The sequence below is a fragment of the Delphinus delphis genome, chromosome 5 (genome assembly GCF_949987515.2).
Source record: "Delphinus delphis chromosome 5, mDelDel1.2, whole genome shotgun sequence".
NCBI lineage: Eukaryota > Metazoa > Chordata > Mammalia > Artiodactyla > Delphinidae > Delphinus > Delphinus delphis.
The window spans coordinates 79,064,089-79,084,016 of NC_082687.1; positions in this window are offsets into that span (position 1 = coordinate 79,064,089).

Here is a 19,928-nt window from a genome sequence, read left to right on the forward strand (position 1 = left end):
AAAGTTAAGTACATATTGAGATGAATGCCATTGGGGAAATACACAAATATTATGAAAGGTATGCCCCTCCTTCATGCAATGTTCAGAGACAGCCTCCTGGAGAGCGTAACATTTAAGTACAGATATGAAGATGAGACAACGTCACTTTGCTACACTTTGATGGAATGTTTTCCACGCAGAATGAACAAACTATGCAAAGACAGACTATAGAGACCAGTGTGACCAGATTATGATGAGAAACTAGCACGAGATGAAGGGGAAAGCTCAACAGGGATCAGATCATAAATATCCTTATCTCTATGGTATGGAATTTAGACTTTTAAATATGAGAAAGAAAAATCTACTGGATTTTTTGTAAGGAAATATGATTTAAAATTTTAAAAATAAAGTCATTCTGTGCTAAATGGAGAAGGGAGTATGAAACCAGCAGAAGATAAGCAGGGAAAAGTTGCTTTCATGGGTGGTTGATTGGAATTTTGCTGACTGGGGAGGTGAAGAGAAAGTGAATTAGATTAAAAACATAGATTAAAAATATAATCTGAGAGTACAACAGAGAGATTTAAAATGATAGACTGAATGTATGTGGCTGATGAACAAGGTAATTCTTTGATCCCTTTGCAATTCACGATTATTACTATAATGATGGGGGGGTTGATTAGGAAGTTGGTTATTTCATAATCCATCTGATTATAAGAAGTCATATTTGTCATGCATCTTAAAATAACTTGATGAGTTTCTATACGTTTTAGCAAATTCCTCCTGTGCATTTTAGATATGGCACCAAAACCACAGTCAGGGCTGGTATATAGCTATTGTCTTGTACATCTAAACCACTTGTGTAAATGTTGAATTTCAATACTTCTGTACTGGTTGGTCACTACTCCAAGTCCTGATATGCTCCGTTTTCCTCTCTCAGGACCTCTAGATTTTCTTGTGATCCAAAAATTAGAGGACTGAAACTTAGCATGGTAGGAAGTGTCCAGAACTCTGCTCTAGTTTTATGGTTTAGTTCCTGTGTCTACTCAGAACGCTAAAGCCCAAGCCATGTATTTTGGATAGTACACGAGACCAATTCTTTACAATTATTCAATTTTTCTCTAGATAAAATTTCCTAGCTATATTCATTACACCTTTTAGAGCATTTTTCCATCTCTAAAAAATATTGTTCTAATATTTGTATTGTGACTACACTACATATATGGATACATTTAGAGACATTAAAATTCTTCACAAAATTGAAAATAAACCAATTTTATCCTAGGTCTTAAAATAGACTTTTATAATTTTATTTATATAAGTTCTATACATTTCTAAAGAAGTTTATATTTCTAGATTTTATGTTTTAAAAATGTAAGTGGGAATTTAAAAATAATTATACTGCTATGTGCTATTAAAATTTAAGAAAAATATTTCTTCTCTCACATTTATTGGTGCAACTGACCACCTTACTAAATCTCAGAATTTTCCAGTGGTTTTCATCTTCCTATGCTTTGTGCTTAGTAAATCAAATAATTTTTTTGATGAGTAATGATCATTTTTTTCCTTCTTACCTATATTTATATTTCTTGTGTATATGTTATATACATCAGAGTTTCAATTAAATAATTATGGCTTCTTTCTCTGCAATTGTAGAATTACACTCCTTTACTCCCCTCAAATCAGATATGACTATGAGGCTTGCTTTGAACAATATTTATGCATGTCAGAATGGTTAGAAATATTTCATTATGCCCCACCTAAAGAAGACTATACAATCCTGCATCCTGCATGTATTCAATATGCATTATGTCTAAAGAAATTCTACAAAAATATGCTAAATATGATTAGTATCAATTCCTATTTTCAGCTCAAAGGGATTTTCCTTCTTATAATTTTTCTATGAAGAAATGTACTTAAATTATCTGATTCAGAAAATAAAATTCGATGCCATTTTTGCATATATAATTGTGTGTATACATACATATATATGTCTATTTAAGAAAACAATAGTGCTTAAAATTAAGCAGAGTTGAATCAAACAAGTATATCATCATATACATATGCTTTATGTATGATATACATCCCCCCCACACACACTTTCTGTTGTATAATAAACTCCTTGAGAGAAAAGGATTACTTATTTTAAAATTTTTCTTTATATATCACATGCCTAGTATAATATCTAGTTTAAGAAATATTTCTTGACTGAAGTTCTAATTGTAAATGCTACTGTATATCTTATAGTTTCTGCACTATTGATGTGGTCAAATAATTTGTGCACTTAAAATATGAAAGGTTGTAAAACTTGCCACTGTTTAAAAATTAAAAAAAAAAAATTTAGTTTTCTCTCCAGCCATAATAAAACAACGATACAAGCAAAGCTTTAAATGACTATATAAATATGTGTAATTCTCTGTTTATAGTTTAATAAGTACTATTATTATTTCATGAGGCACCGTTAACTTTTATGGTGGTTTTTCTATACATATAAAGTCACTGCCCATTTGATGTACTGGGAATTCTTATTTTAAGATTAATATAAATAATTGCATGCACAGGGCTCTGGTTATTTTTTTGTAAGAGCATATTTTAATTGAGTTTGAATGCCTAGGCAAGGAAATAATAATTAGAATACCAAACATAAAATCAATCATCCTTATCCAGGACTGTTCATTTGTGCTAATCTTTAGGATTGGAATCATTAACAAATAAAATATATATCCTGAGCATGAAAACGTGAAGGCAATGGATTTATCCCAAGTCCAGTGGTCTTACCTCCTTTTATTTAAATTTTCTTGTATAAAGCATTGTATAAAACCTGGGAACTTGCCTGCTGTGTAACTATTCTAACTCCAAAGCTAACTTTGCTCTATCTCTAGATATTTAGAAACAAAATGTTCTTTACAAAAGTTGTCAGCTTAAGGTAGAAAATTAATTTCTTCTTACTCTATGAAATAAGTTTAAGGAGTGTAGCTAATGATTTTTAAAAATGTGATGTGATACAAGAATGATGTAAAAGAAATGAGATGAGTTATAAGGTAATAATAGATGAAAAGTAGTGATCAATATAATTTGTATGGCAAAATAGCCAATACCTGAATCATAAGCACTCTAAAAATTATAGTTAAATTATAAGAAGAGTAAAAGTAATGCTATTAATTTACATAAATATATCATATCTAGAAGACATCCGTTCCATACGTCTGGAAGTTACCAAAAAAGAATCTTAAGGGGGAGAATATACTCATTCTCAGATGCCTTATGGATTATTATAATCTCATTTAAAAATATAACTGGAAACTATCTTGATATTTTCAGTGTGAGGGCTTTGGGAGGGAAATTAATTATCATGTTATTTCCTCCTAACTTCCTTTTAATGCCTAAAATCCAAAAATCATACTTCCACCTGTTCCAGGGTTCTCAGCTGAAGAGGCTCATGGAATGGATGCCATTGATGATATGGCTCAGCTCTCTGTGATGCCCAAATGTTGTGCACTGTATTTTTAATCTTAATTCCTAGAAAGGTAAATATGAATGTTCAAGGTGAACCAATCAATTGGTTCTGGGAGACCAGGTCCAACATCAGGAATATGAGAGGAAGCCATTATTGTGAATACGGCAGACTTTTCCAGCAATTACATACTGGTTTCTTCTAATACATATCCATGAGTCTTTTTCTGACTACTATCTCACCTTTGTATCATAGTTTCCAAGTCGCACCACTCTGCAGATATTCTGGTCTCCCAGTTTCTTAACCATATGCAACTATTTTCTCAGCTGTGGGCTTTTCACTTGTTTCTTCTAACTGGTATATGTCCTTCTATGCTTATTGCCACACTTAACCTAGGGGATCAGGGGGGATCTTTTTCTGTATGCTGAAATTTCACAGGTAAATTACTCTGTTGAAATTAGCATCCTCCCCCTGTGTGGTCTTTCATATCACCCTTTAATCATCCTGCAAAGACTCTATTAAAATCTGTAGTTTTCTTCTTTGTAGAAGAAACATGTAGGTTTACATGTTTTATTCTGATTTTGCCATCAGAATTTAAGGTTCATAAAGGCAACATTTTTTAATCCTCATTACTGTTATATCTCCAGTGACTAGCACAATCAATACATTTGCAAATGAATAAATTTAAATAATTCAATAGTGAAAAGTGAGCTTGAATGTATGATTCCTGAATGTCCTCCTCCCATTTCACAATTTTAAAACAGAATTATCAACTACATTAACCAATTAAATATAATTGGTGAATACATATAAGTTGTTGATATTAAAAATGAAAAATCATACACATTATTAGCATTAACAAGAGTTAATGTTGTTGTGAAGACATCTTCATGCTCATATTACAATTAATTTTCAAAATTCTTGTATACTAAAGCAGAGAGCCCTGAGAGTGTAGGGTCTGGAAACAAGCTGAGTTTAAATCCTAGCTTGACACCTTCTCTTTATGTCACTTAATTTCTCTGTGACTCAGTATTTGTATCATGAAGGTATGATAATAATAAATATGAAATAGATTTTTATGGACATTAAATAAATACATAAAATGATTATAATATGAAAATTATAATTATGTTCTGTCTTTAACACTGGAATATTCACTAATCATTTGTTTACATATCTAAAAATGAACTATACAGAGAACTAACTGATTTCTTAGTAAATTGCTCAGAAAAGTTGTGATCCATGACAGAATTTATTATATCTTCATGATATTAAGTCCCATGGCAAATATAAACACAATATTTGTATTTAAATTTGAGCCACATTTATTAACCTAAATCAGTCATTACATTGATGTCTTTACTTTATAAATCATGGATTTTTTTCCCACGATATAATTCTAACTCCCTTTTCATCTATTTTACAATAAACTGTCCTTCAACTTGAACACAGGAAAAATTTACTGCTTTTTAATAGTGTGTGATTATCTTGTTTATTTATGCCTACAGCCAAAAGGATGAATTTGCTGTTTAAACTACATGACTCATCCTAGACAATAATTGTCATTCTACAGCAAAAGCTTCACTTTCATTTTTACTCTAGGCAAAATATGTCTTTATTTGTTTCGAACAGAGAGAATGGAAAGAGATGGTAAGCCTAACTATTTGAATCCTGGGGTAAATATTAAGAACTATGTTTAGGAATCCAATGTCTCATTTTTTAAATGTAAGTTTTATCCTTATTTCATTTTTAAAGCAAAGAAAAAAAGTTTATCATAATTGTGGAAGTATGATTGAAAAGATTTGCTCACATAGAGAAAATCATTTATGGTTATCCATAGTTTAAAAAGTTTATTTTAGAAGAGAAAAGTAGCCGATTTCACAATTTAAATAGATAATAAGGATCAGAAGGAATGTTAAATGAATCCAGATGACAATAAGCATAAAGATTCATGAGAAAAGATCTGCATAAATAATGGCTATAAATTTCTCAAATTTGAGAAAAAACATTAACTTATACCTCCAAGAAGTCCATTCAACTCCAAATAAAATCAAACCAAAGGAAATCACATGGAGACACATTATAACAACACTGCATAAAGCCAAAGCTAAAGAGAAAAGATTGAATGCTGCAAGAGAAAAATGATACCTCACATACACAAAACAATGAATCAAATAATGGTTGAGCTTTCATCAGAAATAACAGAAGCCAGAAAACAATGGAATGACATATTCAAATGTTGAAAGACAAAATCTGTCAAACAAAAATTCTTCATACACTGTAACTATTCTTCAAAAATTAAGTGAAATAAAGACATTTCTAGACAAACCAACAGTGAGAGAGAATTTGCAAGCAGACCTACATACAAGAAATTCTTAAGGAAAAATTGTTGAAATGATGTCAGATGGTAACTTGAATCCACAGAAAGGAAAGAAAAACACCAGAAGTTATGTTATCTAAATTTATTTTATAGTCTTAGAACCATTTAAAGTAAATAGGAGAAATAAATACACCTAATGATATTGTAATATATAAAGTAAAATATTTTTCAAAATGTAAGAGAAATAAATGTGCCTAATAGCATTGTATTAATATGTAATTTTATATGAAAATATAGTGCTCTCTGCTTAAATCAAGTTATTTATAATTTCAATATCATTCACTTAGACCAGCAGTCTCCAACCTTTTTGGCACCAGGGACCGGTTTCACGGAAGACAATTTTTCCATGGACCAGCGGTGACTCATGATTCACCTCCTGCTGTGCGGCCTGGTTCCTAACAGGCTGTGGACTGGTACTGGTCCACAGCCCGGGGGTTGGGGACCCCTGATTTAGATTATACTTTTTATATGCATTCATTTAAAACTCATTTCTTTTAAAAGACAAAACAGGGATAAATTTAAGTATACACTAATAAGGAAATCAGCTATGTTTCTTCATTTTATCTAACAGCTTTAACTTTTTTCTAAAGTCCATTTGTTTCAAGTATTTGAGTTAATTTTAATTTAATAAACAAGCACCGTTCCTTTCATAAACACAATTTTATTAACCTTTGTGGGAAAGCAAAAAATTCTAGAAATTGTGTTTTTGAGAAAAACACTTATTTACATCATGGACTGAACAGTGTTCCCCCCAAATTCATATGAAGAAGTTCTAACCTTCAGTACCTCAGAATGTGACTGTATTTGGAGATGGGGCCTTTAAAGAGATAATTAAGGTAAAATGAGGTCATGTGGGTGGGCCCTAATCCAATAGGACTGGTGTCCTTATCAGAAAAAGGATATCAGGACACAAATAACAGAGACCGACCATATGAGGACACAGCAAGAAGTCAGCCATCTGTAAGTCAAGGAAAGAGGGCTCAGAAGAAACCAAACACCTTGACTACTAGCCTCTACAACTGTGAGAAAAATTCTTTTTCTATTCACCACCCAGTCTGTGGTATTTGTTAGGGCATCCATTTCAAACTAATAGAACTCAATACCTCAATATTCTTACAATAATAACATAGAAACACAATATGATCTCAATCTTACTGATTATTTTCTGACTTAGTATTACTTTCTCAGTTAACTATGTCTGTTAAGTTATTATAAGTTTATAGGTACTGTACACACATGTATACATACACATATAGACACACACATATATATATATATATAATTTTGCTTTTTAATATTTTGATGATTTTTAGAGATAAAACTAAAAAATATCTAAAGACAACTGAAGATTTATTAATTACTATTCTTATATAATCCAAACAGTAACCAAAAATCATGTAATACAGAGATACCATGAAGCCAGTTGATATTGCATCAATAAGAATAAAATATGACATTTTACCCTCCTTTTCCTTTATATATGTTATTTTTCAAAGATTATTTTAATTGAAACAGTTTTTATAATTAGTTTTTTGTTTCATTTGGTTTTATTGTTTATTCATCTGTCATTATGAGTTATATGTCTTTCCAAAAGTATATACTTATTGAAAGAGAATGTAATTAATAATGTGGTTAATAATTAACTAATATTTAATTTAGATAAGAACATAATGTCAGGACCTGAACAGCCCATGACTCTTAAAATTCCTTAAAAATTCATAAAGTGTCTAGGGGTTTATATTTGCTCAAAATCATGAATCACCAAGATGTATGTCACAGTTAATACAGTTTACATATATTATTTTCTATTTTTGTAATATATTTCATATTATTTATGCTTAGTAATGTATATAAGTAGGAAGGTAGGCAGGTAGATAAATAGGTAGAAAAATGGATATTGCCAAATTCCTCTTTCTAGAGTTTGTATCATTCTGTCTCTTCACAAGCAAGATATAAGAGTTCCAATTTCTCCAAACTTCACCAACAGAATATGTTTTAAATTTTAATCAATCTGATAGGTGAGAAATGGTATCTCAGTATATGCTGATTTTTAATTTATTTTATTAGGAGCAAGGGGTTGAGCATCTTTTATACATTTAAGGCTATTGGTATTTCTTTTAATCAAACTGTGCATTCATATTTTGACCATTATTCCATTCAAATTTGGGGTTTCACCTCTCAATTTATAAGAGGGAGGAAACAGAGAGAAGTAGACAGGTTCTATTTCTATATTTAGAGAATCTAGATTTCTCTGAATGTAAATTATTATAAACTTGAAACTATATGGTAAATAAATAAAACTAAACTTAGTAAAGGGGGAAAGCATTCCCTAATTTGGAATACAAACTCTAAATGTCTTTGGAAAACAATTGTAGAGGAAAAATAATTTTCCCCCTACCCTTCTAGGTTCTTGGATAAGACTCTCCTGTAATAAAAGAGAGAGTAACAGGAGAAAAACAAATAGAAGTTTAATAACTTGTATACCTCCTGTTTATATGGAAAATACCCAGGAAAACTGAGTAACTCCCCCAAATGGCCCAAGCCTCCACCTTAATTCCATCTCCAGGTAAAGATAATAAGAGGATGTTGCGGGGGGGCGGGGGGGAAGGATTTCAGGAGGTTACAGGAAAAACACAGTAAACAAGGATATTTTGCTATTATGCAGATTTAAGTCGGTACCATCTTCTTTGATAAGAGTTTCTAGAGATTTGGTCATCCTCCTCTTCCTGGTACAGAGATGGAGACACCCTCACAAATGGAGATTTTCCTTGTAAATGTAAATGTCTCTTAGAAAAGAGTAATTTCTACTCTGTTTTCAAAGCTTCTCCTATGTCTGCTGTTTCTTGAAATAATCTTTATGCCAAAGAAGCATATTTTGTGGTGGCATATTCTGCTACCCTTCAGCTGCTTTGTGCTTCTGCCACGATCATAAAAAGAAAGACATACCTAGACTAGTCTAGTGTTCTCAAAAGAGGATAATAAATAGTCAGAGCAGAGCCCTTATGCCCAGGTGACCCCGAAGAGTAGCCCACTCCTAGCCTAAAGCATGAGCAAATTTAGCTATGATCAGCACAATCCACAGATGTCCCAATCCTGGATCAGCTGACTTTCAGTCCATCCATGGTAACAAGAGCTGATAAATGCTTATATTGGATTGGCCAAAAGGTTCGTTTGTTTTTTTCCATAAGATGGCTCTAGTAGCGCTCATTTGTTTTAACTTCATTCAAAACAATTTTGTTAGATTGTATTGTGACAGCTGTCATATCAGCGTGCATTAAAAAAAAAATTATCAAAATTGGTGAATATTTGTGTAGCCATTTTAATACTGAAGATGAAAAAAAGCAACATTTTTGGCATACTATACTTACTTATTTCAAGAAAGGTAAAAACACAACTGAAATGCAAAAGATTTGTGCAGTGTATGGAGACGGTGCTTTGACTGACTGAACATGTCCAAAATGGTTTGTGAAGTTTCGTGCTGGAGATTTCTCGCTGGATAATGCTCCACTGTCGGGTAGACCAGTTGAAGTTGACAGTGATCTTAATTGAGAACAATCAACATTATATCACGCGGGAGATACTCAAAATATCCAAATCAAGCACTGAAAATCATTTGCACCAGCTTGGTTATGTTCATTGCTTTGATGTTTGGGTTCCACATAAGTTAGCAAAAAAAACCTTCTTGACTGTATCTCCTCATGCGATTTTCTACTTAAACATAACAAAAACGTTCCGTTTTTAAAACAAATTGTGACAGGCGATGAAACATGGATACTGTACGATAATGTGGAACGGAAGAGATTGTGGGGCAAGCAAAACAAACTACCACCAACCACATCAAATGCTGGTCTTGATCCAAAGAAGGTGATGTTGTGTATATGGTGAGATTGGAAGGAAGTTCTCTATTACGAGCTCCTCCTGGAAAACGAAACGATTAATTACAACAAGTACTGCTCCCAATTAGACCAACTGAAAGCAGCACTCCATAAAAAGTGTCCGGAATTAGTCAACAGAAAACACATAATCTTCCATCAGGATGATGCAAGGCCGCATGTTTCTTTGATGACCAGGCAAAAACTGTTACAGCTTGGCTGGGAAGTTCTCATTCATCTGCCGTATTCACAAAACATTGCACCTTTGATTTCCATTTATTTAGGTCTTTACAAAATTCTCTTAGTGGAAAAAATTTCAATTCCCTAGAAGACTGTAAAATGCAGTTCTTTGTTCAAAAAGGCTAAAAGTTTTGGGAAGATGGAATTATGAAGTTGCCTGAAAAATGGCAGAAGGCAGTGGAACAAAACGGTGAATAAGTTCTTCAATAAAGTTCGTGAAAATGAAAAATGTGTCTTTTATTTTTACTTAAAAGCTGAAGGAACTTTTTGGCCAATCCAATATTTGTATAACCACGAGTTTTGTTCTTGTTGTTGTTTCTTTCACATTGTGGCAATAAACAACTGACACAAATAATAGGAGACTCAGAAAACATGTATAAGCTAAAAACCAAAACACCCCAAATTTCATGTGCACAGAGACAGCCCAAATTAAGCATTTGGTGTACATTCTTCCAAATCTGCAGATGTAATTTTGATCTTTTAAATAGAATTTGTTCATATCATACGCTTTTCTAACCTTTTTTCACTATATATTGTGACTATCTTTTCATGTCAGTCAGCACATTTCAGTGATTGCATATGAAGTCAGTCCTCCATTTTTGGTCATTGAGAGATTTTCTAATTATTTGCTAGTAGTTATTTCCTTTGGCTAGGTTCCCATAGTGGAAGAGCTGAATCAAGGGTATGCTTATATTGAGAGTTTATTAGTAAAACTATCAGATATGAGGTCCAGCTGAACCAAGTCTACCAAGCTGACAGATCTGAAAGCAAGCTAAAGGTACACAGCAGGAGCAGTGATCACATATGGCCCCCTTGGGTGGACAAGCCAGCATCCAGATAATGTACGGTGCCCCTGAGGTTAGTGTTCACCCTGTGGTGGCACAAGCTTTGTCTGTGTTCAAATGCCATCTTTCTTTCACATATTGGCTATTTAATGTTCTGGAAGGTTCTTAAACTCTGAGTTTCCTCATACATGTGATGTGGATAATAATACTTAATTCAAGAGCATTAAATGACAGGGGCATGTGATTGTTTCATAGTAGGGACATATTTCGTGTCAAATACAGCAGTAATAAAAGTATTAAAATATTTCAGGTATTACTCATTTTTTCAAAGAATCTTTCTTATCAATTTTTAATTAATCATATGTTTTTGATTACCTACTATGTATCAGGCTCTGTGCTAAGCACTGGGAATAAAATGATAAGGATGATAAAACCAGTGTCTGTTCTCATGTAGCTCAAAGTTTAGAAAAAGAAATAAACAACAAATAATATAAACATGCATATACAATTGCAGCAAGCATTACGAAAGTGCTATGTGATGATATCAAATTTAAAGCAGTGAGAACTGCTCTGACATCGAGGTTTAGAGAAGATATTCCTAAGGAACACTGTTTGAACTATGAGTAGATAATTTCAAATAGATCTCTTCATAACCCAGATGTGTGTTGTGTATGTGTTCCTGTGTGTGTGTATGTGTTGTACCTTACTATTTGGAAAAGTTTGGACTATCTGAATCTTTTAATAGGTATCACTGATTAATTCTGGAAATGTATTTGTTATTATTTTGTGAATGATTACATTTTCTTTGTTCTTCAAAGTATTTTTCCTGGAACTCTAATTAGGCCAATGTTGGGCTTTACATTCTTCTCCATTTTTCCTAAACTTACTTCTATATTTTCTAGTTCTATGATATTCTTTGTTGAATTTAGGATAATATCTTCAGCTCTATCCTCCAATTTACTAAGTCTTTCCTCACTGTTCATTGAGGTGCTAATTTTTATTGTCATATATCATATTTCAAGTTCCAATTGATTATTTTCCAACATTGCTTTATTTGTTAGTTTCTTTTACCTTTGTTATATTTCACTCATCTCCTTTTATTCCTTAGAACATATGAAATGTGTCATTTATATTTTTATTTAATAATTTCAATATGTAGATACAATATAGAGGTTATATTTCAAATAATATTAAACCTTCAATGTTTCTCTTTGTCTTTAGTAATATTTTTAAATTATTTGCTCATACTATCTCTAATATTACATGTGGCAGATTTTTGAGGAATAACTTTAAACTGTTTTCCTCCAGAGAGATTTGCTTTCTGTTTCTGCCAGGCACTGAGGCTTCACATTAAACTTTAAGTCAAATTTCTAGGTTGCTAGGTTGTTGATATTTTTATTATTGTTTTTATGGTTGTTGATATTTTTTATTATTGTTTATATTTTAACTGCAAAGATATCATTAAATATAGCTTAAACTCATGGAAAAGTGTCCTTTATTTAGGAATGGCCAGAGGGAAATTTTGTTCTTTTTTGTTGAACTTATACTTCTTGCCTTCTACCTAGAGCCAAGATAAAGACAGTCAATTAAGTATTCCCTGTTAATTCTGAAGAACAAGTGTTTTCTAGTTCACTCACTGAAGAGAATCTGTATTATCTGGGTAAGTCTGAGTTATCTCCTGTATTATGAAAGTATAGTTCTTGCCTCCTTTGCTGTAGATTAATTGACGATAAGTGTGTGGGTTTATTTCTGGGCTCTCTATTCTGTTCCATTGATTTATGTGTCTGTTTTTGTGCCAATACCATACTGTTTTGATTACTGTAGTTTTGTAATATAGTCTGAAGTCAAGAGGTGTGATTCCTCTAGTCTATTCTTATTACTCAAGATTGTTTTGGCTCCTTGGGGAGCTTTGTGTTTCCATACAAATTTTATTTTATTTATTTATATATTTATTACATGTTTATTGGAGTATAATGTCTTTACAAAGGTATGTTAGTTTCTGCTTTATAGCAAAGTGAATCAATTATACATATACATATGTTCCCATCTCTCTTCCCTCTTGCATCTCCCTCCCTCACACCCTCACTATCCCACCCCTCTAGGTGGTCACAAAGCACCGAGCTGATCTCCCTGTGCTATGCGGCTGCTTCCCACTAGCTATCTATTTTACGTTTGGTAGTGTATATATGTCCATGCCACTCTCTCGCTTTGTCACAGCTTACCCTTCCCCATCCCCATATCCTCAAGTCCATTCTCTAGTAGGTCTGTGTCTTTATTCCTGTCTTACCCCTAAGTTCTTCATGACATTTTGTTTTCTTAAATTCCATATATATGTGTTAGCATATGGCATTTGTCTTTCTCTTTCTGACTTACTTCACTCTGTAGGACAGACTCTAGGTCTATCCACCTCATTACAAATAGCTCAATTTCGTATCATTTTATGGCTGAGTAATATTCCATTGTCTATATGTGCCACATCTTCTTTATCCATTCACCTAATGATGGACACTTAGGTTGTTTCCATCTCCGGGCTATTGTAAATAGAGCTGCAATGAACATTTTGGTACATGACTCTTTTTGAATTATGGTTTTCTCAGGGTATATGCCCAGTAGTATGATTGCTGGGTCATATGGTAGTTCTATTTGTAGTTTTCTAAGGAACCTCCATACTGTTCTCCATAGTGGCTGTACCAACTCACATTCCCACCAGCAGTGCAAGAGTGTTCCCTTTTCTCCATACCCTCTCCAGAATTTATTGTTTCTAGATTTTTTGATGATGACCATTCTGACTGGTGTGACATGATATCTCATTGTAGTTTTGATTTGCATTTCTCTAATGATTAATGATGTTGAGCATTCTTTCATGTGTTTGTTGGCAATCTGTATATCTTCTTTGGAGAAATGTCTATTTAGGTCTTCTGCCCATTTTCAGATTGGGTTGTTTGTTTTTTTGTTATTGAGCTGCATGAGCTGCTTGTAAATTTTGGAGATTAATCCTTTGTCAGTTGCTTCATTTGCAAATATTTTCTCCCATTCTGAGGGTTGTCTTTTGGTCTTGTTTATGGTTTCCTTTGCTGTGCAAAAGCTTTGAAGTTTCATTAGGTCCCATTTGTTTATTTTTGTTTTTATTTCCATTTCTCTAGGAGGTGGGTCAAAAAGGATCTTGCTGTGATTTATGTGATAGAGTGTTCTGCCTATGTTTTCCTCTAAGAGTTTGAAAGTTTCTGGCCTTACATTTAGGTCTTTAATCCATTTTGAGCTTATTTTTGTGTATGGTATTAGGGAGTGATCTAATCTCATACTTCACATGTACTGGTCCTGTTTTCCAGCACCACTTATTGAAGAGGCTGTCCTTTCTCCACTGTACATTCCTGCCACCTTTATCAAAGATAAGGTGAACATATGTGCATGGGTTTAACTCTGGGCTTTCTATCCTGTTCCATTGATCTATCTTTCTGTTTTGGTGCCAGTACCATACTGTCTTGATTACTGTAGCTTTGTAGTATAGTCTGAAGTCAGGGAGCCTGATTCCTCCAGCTCCATTTTTCGTTCTCAAGATTGCTTTGGCTATTCGGGGTCTTTTGTGTTTCCATACAAATTGTAAAATTTTTTGTTCTAGTTCTGTGAAAAATGCCAGTGGTAGTTTGATAGGGATTGCATTGAATCTGTAGATTGCTTTGGGTAGTAGAGTCATTTTCACAATGTTGATTCTTCCAATCCAGAACATGGTATATCTCTCCATCTATTTGTATCATCTTTAATTTCTTTCATCAGTGTCTTATAATTTTCTGCATACAGGTCTTTTGTCTCCTTTGGTTGGTTCATTCCTAGATATTTTATTATTTTTGTTGCAATGGTAAATGGGAGTGTTTTCTTGATTTCATTTTCAGATTTTTCATCATTAGTGTATAGGAATGCAAGAGATTTCTGTGCATTAATTTTGTATCCTGCTACTTTACCAAATTCATTGATTAGCTCTAGTAGTTTTCTGGTAGCCTCCTTAGGATTCTCTATGTATAGTATCATGTCATCTGCAAACAGTGACAGCTTTACTTCTTCTTTTCTGATTTGGATTCCTTTTATTTCCTTTTCTTCTCTGATTGCTGTGGGTAAAACTTCCAAAACTATGTTGAATAAGAGTGGTGAGAATGGGCAACCTTATCTTGTTCCTGATCTTAGTAGAAATGCTTTCAGTTTTTCACCATTCAGGATGATGCTGGCTGTGGGTTTGTCATATATGGCCTTTATTATGTTGAGGAAAGTTCCCTCTATGCCTACTTTTGTGAAAGTTTTTATCATAAATGGGTGTTGATTTTTGTCAAAAGCTTTCTCTGCATCTATTGAGATGACCATATGGTTTTTCTCCTTCAATTTGTTAATATGGTGTATTACGTTGATTGATTTGCGTATATTGAAGAAATCTTGCATCCTGGAATAAAACCCACTTGATCATGGTGTATGATCCTTTTAATGTGCCGTTGGATTCTGTTTGCTAGTATTTTGTTGAGGATTTTTGCATGTATGTTCATCAGTGATATTGGCCTGTAGTTTTCTTTCTTTGTGACATCCTTGTCTGGTTTTGGTATCAGGGTGATGGTGGCCTCGTAGAATGAGTCTGGGAGTGTTCCTCCCTCTGCTATATTTTGGAAGAGTTTGAGAAGGATAGGTGTTAGCTCTTCTCTAAATGTTTGAAAGAATTCGCCTGTGAAGCCATCTGGTCCTGGGCTTTTGTTTGTTGGAAGATTTTTAATCACAGTTTCAATTTCAGGGCTTGTGATCGGTCTGTTCATATTTTCTATTTCTTCATGATTCAGTCTTGGCAGGTTGTGCATTCCTAAGAATTTGTCCATTTCTTCCAGGTTGTCCATTTTATTGGCATAGAGTTGCTTGTAGTAATCTCTCATGATCTTTTGTAGTTCTGAAGTGCCAGTTGTTACTTCTTCTTTTTCATTTCTAATTCTATTGATTTGAGTCTTCTCCTTTTTTTTCTTGATGTGTCTGGCTAATGGTTTATCAATTTTGTTTATCTTCTCAAAGAACCACCTTTTAGTTTTATTGATCTTTGCTATCATTTCCTTTATTTCTTTTTCATTTATTTCTGATCTGATGTTTATGATTTCTTTCCTTCTGCTAACTATGGGGTTTTTTTGTTCTTCTTTCTCTAATTGCTTGAGGTGCAACGTTAGGTTGTTTATTCGAGATGTTCCCTGTTTCTTAAGGTAGGCTTGTATTGCTATAAACTTCACTCTTAGAACTGCTTTTGCTTCATCCCATAGGTTTTGGGTCGTCGTGTCTCCACTGTCATTTTTTTCTAGGTATTTTTTGATTTCCTCTCTGATTTCTTCAGTGATCACTTCGTTATTAAGTAGTGTATTGTTTAGCCTCCATGTGTTTTTATTTTTTACAGATCTTTCCCTGTAATTGATATCTAGTCTCATAGCGTTGTGGTCGGAAAAGATACTTGATACAATTTCAATTTTCTTAAATTTACCAAGGCTTCATTTGTGACCCAAGATATGATCTATCCTGGAGAATGTTCCATGAGCACTTGAGAAAAATGTGTATTCTGTTGTTTTTGGATGGAATGTCCTATAAATATCAATTAAATCCATCTTGTTTAATGTATCATTTAAAGCTTGTGTTTCCTTATTGATTTTCATTTTGGTTGATCTGTCCATTCGTGAAAGTGGGGTGTTAAAGTTCCCTACTATGTATGTGTTACTGTCAATTTCCCCTATTATGGCTGTTAGTATTTGCCTTATGTATTGAGGTGCTCCTATGTTGGGTGCATAAATATTTACAATTGTTATATCTTCTTCTTGGATCGATCCCTTGATTATTATGTAGTGTCCTTCTTTCTCTCTTCTAATAGTCTTTATTTTAAAGTGTATTTCGTCTGATATGAGAATTGCTACTCCAGCTTTCTTTTGGTTTACATTTTCATGGAATATCTTTTTCCATGATTGAGTGGGTGCTGGTAATGTTGTATTTCTTAATATGTCTTGCAAATATTTTCTCCAGTGATTTTTAGCTTTATATTTTAATCATATGAAAGATTTTAATTTGTATATAGTGAAATTTATAAATATTTGATTTTTTAGTGGGGGATTTTAGCTTTGTATCACTCTTGTATTCTTCTAAAACATTTCAGGTTTAAATTTTTATAACTGAATATAAATCTATGCTCCATTTGAAATAGATGTTGAATACAGGTGGGAAATAACATCATTTTTAATTTTTTAATAATATCCCTTAAAAGTTTTTTGTCAATATACAGCTTGTTGATCCAACACCATTTTTTCTCAAGGATTCAAAATAGCACATTTTCTTTTTCAATTTTATCTAAAATTTACCATTGAGGATCACTACACAAAATGAATAAATACTAATATTTTGACTGAAGATGTGTAAGAAATAAAACTATATAAAAAATCATTGCCCAAGGTTCCAGGTACAAACAACGGCGCATTTGCAGGGGGAGCTCAGTAGAACCTGACACCCTGGTTGGAATTCTGAAGTGCTTCACCCTCAAGGTAAGTAAAATCCATAAACAAACATAGAATTCTTTCTGGACGAAGAGAAACTTACCCTAGCCGTCAAATTATTTACTGAAAGAATTTTGCAAACCCAGTATCTAGCACACAATAAAAAATTCCAGGCATATAAGAAGATAATATAGCATGAATGAAAAGTAAGGGAAGAAACTGACCACAGAAACAGAAAACCAGGGGTCCAGTTATTGGAATTCTTTAAATAAACTGTAGTATATCTGCTTGCTATGTTCAAAGAATTAAAAGGCAAGATAGAGAAACAGATGCTATAAAGAAATGGGTGCTATAAAAGAGAAACGTGATAAAAGAAAATCAAGTGAAATTCTAATCCTGAAATATAAAATAAGCAAAATTAAGAACTCAAAAATGACTGTAATGGAGAGATACAGGTAGAAAAATAATTAATTATTGGGAATATTGTCCAGAGGAAAACATAAAGAATGAATAATTAATAGAAAAATTATAGGGAATTCACTAAATAAATGTAGTAATACAATATACTAATGGTTTGGGAAATTAAATACCATCATGATGTCCATTATTTCCAAGCAGATCCTTAGATTCAAAGTTATCCCGATAAAAATCTTGTGGAAAAAATTTTAATATGTATGTGTATAGAATTGAAAAGGTCAATTCTAATTTTTGTACACAATTTCACAAGACCAAGAATAGCCAATGTTATTGAGAGCAAATGAGACTAAGTAGGTCCACCTGATATAAAGATGTATTGTGAGACTTTAGTAATTTTAAAAGTGTCATTAGCACAAGAATAATCATGTAAATAAAGGAAATATAAAGATTCCAAAAATATATTTACTTTTTTGTTTGTTATTATTTATTTTTCCAGCTTTATTGAAATATGATTGACAAAAAAGATTGTATATATACTTAGATTGTACATGTGATTTTTTAAGGTGTAAAAATGTGATAACTTAATAGACATATGTTATGAAATGATTACCATTATCATTTAATAAGTTACTAATATATCTATCACCGCATATAATTACTTTTGTGTGGTGAGAACACTTAAGATCCACTTTCTTAGCAAATTTCAAGTACACAATACAGTATTAACTATAATCACTATGCTGTACATTAGGTCCCAGAATTTGTTTATTTAATAACTGAAAGTTTGTGCCCTTTGACCAGCAACCAGAAATACATTTACATAAAATAATGTGGACTTGTTGCAAAGATGGAGCACTGGCATGTATGTTAATTACAACTACCTCCTCAGCCATTCTGAAGTGTGGAAAAAGTCCCACAGATTTTTCTGTTGCCTGAACACAACCTCTGTCTGCATTATTAAAAGGCTAGTTTAGCACTTCTAATTTTTTAAATCAGGCTTTGGGCTCTAAGAATGGAATTCCTGGGTTAAGAACCTGGCTCTGCTGCTTATTGGCTATGCCTGGCTTACAGTATTGGTATTCTGATCAGATCTTCCTAGATCCCTATTACCATTTTCCGTCTCTCCCTCTCCCCCTCGAGCACACACTTCAGTATGCTTTCTTGTTCTAACAGTCAGACTGCAGCTCTTAAGCAACTTGAGCCTGCATTGCCCATATCCAGAGAGACCCAGACATTACTGGGAATTTGTAGCCCCCCGGGTCCCAAATTAATGACTAGAGAGAATGGAGGAATCAAGCTGAAATGTCTTTCTGTGGGACTTTGCCTGAGATCTCACCCTTACCTCGGTGCTCTCCCTTTCCTGTCCTGTTTCTTCTGCACATTTTCTGATTGATTCTCCCTGTAACCACTTAGAAACCCTGGCACAGGAATCTTCATCCCAGAGCCTGTTTCTGGAGAGCACAACTGAAGACTTGGTGTAATATGAAACTAGTTGTGTAAATTCCTGTTTCTTCCACTGCAAAAATGTATTAAAAAACACCCTAGTTTCTATGGCAATTAAAACAATTAGCACAGAGCTGGGTGTGTGCATACACATATGTATATATATTCTGATTTAGCTTCCTCTCATGAAATGTTGTACCTTTTGTTTCATTAAGTAGTTATATTAACTTTTTGTTTATTTTATTGTATTGGGTGACTGCTTTCAGGGAAGAAAGTATACTATTGTGCTATTTTTTACAAAGATATCTAATCAGTTGCAATAGGAATTGATTTTACAACACTGTTATCTTTACTGATTATAAAGACATACACTTATAAAAAAGGGACATAATTAATTGTTTTGTATTTTCCTTCATTTAAAAATTTTCTAAAGATGTAATACAGGAAATGAATACATAAAAATACAAAAAATCCAAGTATATTTTTCAAAGTACAATATGGCTCCTTTTTTTTTTTAAATCAAACGGCCCTAATTCAAATTTTGTGATGTGTTGCATGAGCCTCTCGCTACATGATTCCCGTTAAAGTCAATGATCTCCACTGACTGTAATGGGGATCATACAGTTCCACCCCCAGAAAGTCCTTTGCACATCTACTTATGTCTATAAAACTGCTTAGGCAACTTAGGTATTATTTTGTTTCAATAAGAAAAAAAAAATTGGTATTTTAAAAAGTCTTAATTTTCACCAAGAAAGCACAGTCTAAAACAGTTGAATAACGTTTTAAAGAAAGAATGCCCCACATAATTGGATGTTGTGACTAAGTTTTGGCACCACTTAATTTCATCTCATGCAGTAAAATAAAGAAGTGTAGTTT